Below are 7,767 nucleotides of genomic sequence, written 5' to 3' on the forward strand. Positions count from 1 at the left end.
GATGCAGCAGGTAACTCCACTGAAGAATTTCTCCACTGGAAAAAAAAAAAAAAAACAACGATTAGTCTGAATAGACAAACCTGTAACTTTTGTATTACTCTTGAAAATTATTTAAAATTAAAATCCATGAAAACTACTTGTGTGGTTGTTTAATTGAAGTACTTGACTGCAACAGGAAATCACTGTCCCCTGTGTGTCATAGAAATGTTCTTTTGAAACTGCATTTAAAGTGGAAGAAATAACAAGATGAAATATGGCAGCACTGTTTCATACTTATGTGATGTTTTGGGGTGTTCAGCTATAAACAAAATAAACAGTTTTTCCTTCTTTACCTCATTCTGAAGGGTGATCAGGCAACTGAGAACATGCTGATGGTTCTCCTGCTGGTTCTTGCACTGAGTTCTTTCACTTTGTGGACAACCAATATTCCTCTCCCCGGCTCATACAAATGGGACAATAGTGTTTCCCTCTTTTTGGTGTGAAGACGCTATTGAGGAGCTTGACCTCAGGGTACCGGTCTCTAACTTCTCCTGTAAGACAATGTAGTGAAGAGAAACCTCTGGGGACTCTTTCCCTGCTGCAAGTCAGATAGATAGCTTTGAGTGGCCGTTACAGGCCAGTTCAGAGTTGTAGGTTTGTACTTTGCGGCCCCGGACGGTTCAGCGAGACGAGAGTTGTTGAATTACTGACAGTGGAGGTATTGGATGAACTTGGCTTTCTCTTCAGCTTTCTCTGGTTATGGTATGAAGAATGATGTGGAGGAGGACAAAAATAAGCGTGATGGTCCTTAGTATCTGGAAGACTTTTCCTGTGAGGAAAGTGGGTTACATCAAAATGTCGCAGTTGTTTCAAGGATTTGTGGGGTATAGTGTCCGTTGTTTGAGAGGAAGCTGTTCTGCTTTAAGAAACTCTGCAGCACAGTGAACTGACGCTTGTTTTGACAGTCCCATGAGCCTCTCTTGGTCTCCTTAGAACTTGCCTGTGATTCTGCTCAGAAGGTCCAACAAAGCATCTCTGTAGTCTCCATCAGAACAAAGAACGTTGTTCTAAACTCTTCTGGAGGAGTTGGAAGAAGCTGATGTCCCTTCAGTTTGGTATGAGAAAGTGTGTGTTTTCTTCAGTAGTTTCAGTAACGCTCCAGACAGCACAGTGTCCCAAGGACTGCTCAAGGGAGTGAGAGCTTTGCTCCCAAGCACCCTTGGCTGTCACAGAGGCTTTGCTTGATGTTTGAAGTACACCTGCCACCCCTGCAGCCTGTTTTCCTGTGCGTCATGTTGGGGCAGCCACGTATGAAGGAAGAGGTGAGAGAAAGCAGGAGACCTTGTTCCCTCCACCCAGTTGTTGATGTGTGAGAGAGGGAACACTGGTGCTTACTGCAAGAGGGGAATAGAGGACCTAGTGCTTCTGAAAGGCCTGAGTGCGACTGATGGGGACTGGGGAGAGCTGTCATCCCTCAGAGGGGGTTCCAGGCGTTGTCTGGGCGCGTCACCCCGGTCTCTGCTGCTGGCTTGTCCGGCTGCCTCCGGGAGAGGCTGCCCTCGAGCCCTCCACCGGGAGACACGCAGCGCTGCTGGGAAGGAGCTTACTGCTCGCCGCCTGGTTAAAGGCTTGCAACCGAGTTTTATGTTCTGCTCGTACAAAAATTCTGCAAGTGGTTTCTCGTGGGGAAATACTTCAGGGCAGAGGGTTTGGGGGCTCGTTTTCCCATATGCTGTTCTAGGTTTCTCCCTGGCTGTCAGACCCTATGGACACGTTCATGATGGATTTGCATAAGAGTTTCTGGAGATAACAGTGGAAGTAAATGTGTCTGTAGGTAGGAGGAAACTTCTCTTCCTCCCTTCCTCAGAGCACCAAATAGTGCTCAACTGCTCCTTCCCTGACGCTGCAGAAACAACTCTCTTGTTTATTCATTCAGGGGAGAGAGAAAAACGTGCTCCCCCAGCAGGGGAGGCTGGGGTCCCTCCTGAGATCCACGGGTGATGGTGGGGCTGGTTGAGATCTAGCGGCCTCTGCTGCCCGGCCCTGTTGTCCTCGCCTGTCGCTGGGAGGCCCCAGCGCTGCCTGCTGCTCTGGTGGCAGCTGCTCTTCTCTTGAGCCGCTTTGCAGGGCGAAGGAGGAGGGAGGCACAGAGGTAGCGCTGGAGGACGGTGGGGGGGGTTGTAATAGCACAAGTGAGAAATATCTTTCCCCTTTCAGGTCCAGGTGCTCACCTGGAGTGGGGGTGTGACACCATGATTCCCTTTTTCTGGCCCTGGGAAGGTGACTTCAAGGCAGCTGAAAGAGTCTTGTTTCCAACGCTCGTGTCTCACACGACTGAAGGTAGGAGCAGCAGGAGCTATTTCATGAGTGTTCTCATACCAGCTGCTAACTACAGTGGCTGCTGTCTCAGCCTCGGGGTCTGGGGGGGGGGGGGGGGGTGGGCATGCAGGACTGGTGGCAGCTCTGACCACTTGTTCCAAGGGGGGCAGTAGGGCAGCCACACCACCTGGGTTCTGCTCTGAGCCCTGGCCCTGACTTCTAGCAGATCCGGATGATGCTGGGCACAGGATTCCAGCTCTCCCCACAGTGGGGATCAGCCAGCCTGGGTTTCTGCTGGGTTCAAAGAGCTGGAGCTGCTTGGGTGGAAGTTTAGGGGCTGTCTGGCCAAGGATCAAATGTGGGGGAACGTGGCCACGGCACACGACAAACTTGGAGACTCACATGTCTTCACAGCTCCTGTGGAGCCCAGCCCTGACCTCTTGCTTTGATGGAGCTCTGTGGCCAAGTTTCCCTGGTCATTCGGTTACGCTTCACGATCAAGGTCCGAAAGGGACAGTCAGAATGAACCACTGTCGTGCTCTGCTGCAGAGAAATGCTCAAAATTCATAGGTGTGAAAGGAATTGTTTTACTTTCCATCAGTCAAGCTTGAGTGCTTTTTCTTTCTCATCTGTGAAGTGTGTGATTATGGTGGGTTACTCACTAGCTATGTGAGAGCTGGTAATGTCACGGAAGCGGGCATTTAGTTATCTAGGAAAACTGAGCGTAAGAAGGCTCCAGGGGCTTGGAGCAGCAGGTGGTTTTTTTGTCATTCCTCGTTCTGCTTGATTAATTTGGGATTTGCCTTCAGGCCCCTCGTCAGCGTTCACTGGGGATTCAGCATCCTCCCAGGACCTGCGGCAGGCACTGGGTGTGCTGCAGGGAGAAGAGCGAGTTCCTGCTGTTCTGCACCAGCCCGTCCCATTCTGCTGACTGATCCGCTCACCGATGAGCCTCATACCCTGCAGCAGGTCCTGTATTTTCTACCTCATCCAGCTTTTGTTCCGTATTGTTTTGTCCTGAGAGGTATCAACAGTCTTTACTATTTTATTGTCATGACAGCGATAATAAAGATTTCTTGGTCTGCTTGCTAGAACACAGAAGTATTGCCTTGATGAGGAACGGAATAATCCTCTTACTGCCTTCTCCTGTTTCAGGAGTGTTTTAGTGTCTTTTCTCTGCACCTTTCAGATAGGAGATCCCAGGGAAGGGATTAGATTTTGTACTATATCTTCAGGACTGAACAGCCAAACTCTTCTGCAACCTATCTAGCTATATAGGTACTTTTTATACTTTGTCTATTTACAATACTTTCTACCTTAATGCAGTGGTTTAAAATGGGAGGACAGGATTATAGAGTAGTTCAGGAATAAGCCTGAAGAGAAAGAGGCAGATACAATGCATACAGCAAACTACCCTGCCTTCTATGTACATATTGTTCTTTTTTTTGCTCCCCCTCAAAAAAAAAAATCTTTCCCCTGGGTACTTCCAGAGAAGTAATGCCTGTAATAACAACCACCTCTGTGTAATTTAAATTATCTTGTAACAATCCTCCTACATTTATAGAGTATTTTTTTTCCCTTGTGCTGTTCCCACTTTCTTGCTACTAGGAGTTCAGGTCTCTTAAATGGAAAACCCCTTAAACCAAAGCAAACCAGCTTTCTGGTCAGTAGGCTGCCAGACTCATAACCATGACATTGATTGATTTATTTCCCTCCATTTCGGGACATTTTCCCAATCATTTTTCTTTCCAAGTCAACATGAACAGTCAGTGGGGATTCTTTTCACAAGGGCTGAGTCCGGGTCTGCCCTCACCTCCTTGCCCCAGCCAGAGGCAAATTGAAAAGAACAGAGGCAGCAACAAGTGCATGTACTGCTCCTGGTTTGTGCTGAAACAGCTGTGAAATTTCATGAAAAGCAGTCAAAATTCTAATGATGCAGAGGGGTTTTTTGTAGTTTTAAGAGTTACAATAATGAAGTGAACCAAACATTTTTGTGGCACGCAGCTCATGCTGACAGCTAAGCCTTCCCCGCAGCACTTGCAGAAGTATATTTCTTTCTTTCAGCCATGGAACCAGAGCTCCCCAACACCATCACTGGTGAAACATGAGCATGAAACGCACCCAGAAAACATGCACTCCTATGTGTACTAGGAAGGGCAAATTCAATCCATATTTGCATGAAATTCTTTGGCTTAACGTTAGAAGCCTCAAGAAGAACCGAATTTAAAATTGCCTTGTGGCAGGATTTTTTTTTTTTCTTCAGTCACCACCAGATGGAGTAAAACCCCCGCAAACAGGGCCTTGGCCTCTGAGAGACTCTTCTAACTGAACCACTGATTTAACCATCAGGAACCTGTTTTGTACCTCCAGCTATGCTACAACTTTCCTTGCTGACTCTGGGCAAAATCTGCTTAAAAATCAGGCTTGTAGTCCAAGCCAATCGTTTAGCCAGCTTCTAAGTCTCTGAAAGTTGGGGGAGAAAGACAAGGACCTCCAGGTACCCCTTCTCTCCAGCTTATTTTTTTTTTAATGGAGGGATGAAAGATTAATGTCTTCAGAGAGCTACTCGGTGTGCAGTAGCTGAAGGAAACAGCAGCTCTCAAATTGTATTGTACCCTCCAGGCAGAGTTCCCCCCGCGCAGCTCTGTAACGCCTGCAGCCTCCTCAAACAGCTTCCTGGCTGGACCGCAGCGCTCAATCAGGGAGAGGGGAGCCAGGCAGAGCCTGACTTTACCGCTCCCCCCGCCGCCTTCTGCCGAGGTGGGAAACAGAAGGACTTGAGGAAAGTGTTTGTCAAAGAACAGAACTCCAGCTGGCTTGCAGACAGTGGGGAGAAACACACGTTAATGTCTTTCAGGATATTTTTGGTAGGATTCTCCAATACTAGGGGTTCAAACCACGCTTCTTTTGCTAAAGAACTTAAGCACTGGCGCTCTCAAGGCACGTTACACAAAAGTATATACTAAAAGGTTAAAGGTTTCGGAGAATATTAAACTCCCCTTTAAATTCTTTTGCAATGATTCTAACTCTACTAGCTTTGTATCTATCTTCCAGAAGATGCACAATAACATTAATTACGTTTTCCCCTTTTTTTAAGTCTAAACAAGGCAACTCCAGGAAGAAAACACCCTAATGAAATATATGCACAACTTTCATGTTCACTTGGGCCTCACAGATCTGAACGTTGATGAGGATTTGTTTTCCCTTGTGCTGTATTTTCAAGATACTATTAATCCTAAAAGCAGATGCGGCTGATTGTAGTAAAGGAGATTTCCACACACACCCCCACCCCCCCCGGGGCTTGCTCCAGCTTGACTTTTGCAAGTTCACACTCTCTAGTTCCTTAACACCTTGAATCTGGTCTCAGCTCCATCCAGGTTTCTCAGGGCAAACCTCCTGGAGCATTTGTCTGCTCTTGAAAAGAAGTTTTCAGCACATTCGTACGTTGAGACATAAGTGAAAGCTGACCCTGATGGCGTTAGGCCCCTCTCTAGCCAAGCACCACCCTTCCTTTCCTTCCTCTGAAGCAGAGCAGCTCAGTCGCCAGAACGTACCACTTCCTTACAGGCCAAAAAAACCAACCATGGCCGAAAAATCCCAACAGCTTTTGTGCTTCCCAGTTCACTCTCAGCCCTGGACACGGGAAACCCCAGCAGCCCTAGCCCCGTGGCACGCTACCGTACAGCATTCCCAAAGGCTGAACGGTACCAGCCTCCCACCGAGCGTTCTCACTGCAGTTCAGCTCATCTGACCAAAGCTCTCTCCTTGATGGCTGGAGGAAGCCTGAGCACTCCCACGGACTTTTGGGCGCGCTCTCCCAACCACGTGCCCCCACCCCCGCTATTTTTCAGACTCTGCCAACCCCACACCCGTTCCACAGAACGAGGGACACGGGCCGGTGCTGTCGCATAAACGCTGGTTCGTGCTGTGCCAGCAGTTCTGTAGAACTGGAGGTTAACAACCGCCTCCAAACCCCCAGTCTCACCCATCTCCCTCGTCAGCTGACTGGTGCTCAACTCCCCAGGTATTTCAGTCTCCTCCCTCCAGCACTCGGGCTGGTACCGGGCTCTGCTTGACGCTGTGGTTTCACACTGGCCTTCCTGATGGTGTCCCAGTGACCAGCCAGTCAAGGGCACTCCGTCTGAGAACCACCATGCTGCCCACTTGGCTCGTGCAAGAAAAAGAAGGTCCAGAATGCAGCTCAATTGTTCGGACAGACCCGTGCTACAACGGTACTCCCGTGCCTCCCCAGTGGGAAGGACAAAGATTTAGAGAAAAAAAAAAAAGGCAGGGGGGAAATCATGTATCACAGACTAAGACTTGACAACTACTTGCCAGTTCTGGACTCCCAAGGACACAAACCACAACTGGCTTAGTCAAACTGACCAGGTAGGTTATCTGAACAGAGCGCTTACAAGCTTCCCAAACTGTAACCAACAGGAAAATGCAATATCCTGAAAGACAAAAGGCAGATACGCACTTAAGAAGTCAGTGGCAGACAGGACTACCTGACTTAACCTGCTGATCAAAAAGGCACTATGTTACCAACGGTAGCGGGCTTCTGTTTATCGAGTATCTTAACACGTTCTTTTCAAGTAGTGTGGGATGGCAGAGGATAAAAAGAGCACGGTAGGAAAAAAGGATGTAAATGGTTCGGCTTCAGTGAGTGTTATTCACCTTCTGCCTCGTTCAGGTGCACAGAGCTGCTGTGCAACGGCCCGGACCGCCGCCAGGACAGCAACACCGACACTTCAGCCACACGCTGGCAAGAGAGACACAAGCGTCTTGAACACAGGTTGTCACTGTTCATGATCTCCCCCATCTCACCCATTTTTCCCCTTCCATTTTTATTAACTGTACCTATTTTAAACCCATATGAAATAGTGTTGATTTTATAATTCGGGTAGAACATTGGGGAGGCTATTTGGGGATACTGACAATAGAGGCAATTAAAATGTATTTCCAGTAACTGACTTTGATTTAAGATAATCACAGTAACTAAACTGATTCCTGACTCCAAACAGTAAAGCAACATGATCCACATGGAAAAAAAAAACAAACAAACAAACAAACAAACAAAAAACCCCACACACAAACCACCAGCCAGTAAAGATTTTTCCCCTAATCAGTAACAGAAATGGTGAAATGCACATCCCAATTTGAGATTATTAAAACGGGATCAATTTCAATGGGCACCTAACCTAAGGAACGAGTTCAACATATTTTTAGCAGTGATTTAACAGGTATTTATACCATATGCTAAATGTAGTATCTCCTTTGTGTGGTCCCTGGATAATATTCAGTAACTTCTTTAGGTTTTCAGTCAAAAAGACACAAATACAGCTCCAAGCATACCCATACCAAATCTCTAGCAAGTCCCTGTGTATCTGTGTGACGGCTGTACGCAAAGCAGTTTCATGGGCCACAGGTGAAAAGTCATGGTGGGAAATAATTAAAATGGACAATTCA

This window comes from Leptosomus discolor, chromosome 1, assembly GCF_034619465.1.
Source record: "Leptosomus discolor isolate bLepDis1 chromosome 1, bLepDis1.hap2, whole genome shotgun sequence".
NCBI classification, from domain to species: domain Eukaryota; kingdom Metazoa; phylum Chordata; class Aves; order Leptosomiformes; family Leptosomidae; genus Leptosomus; species Leptosomus discolor.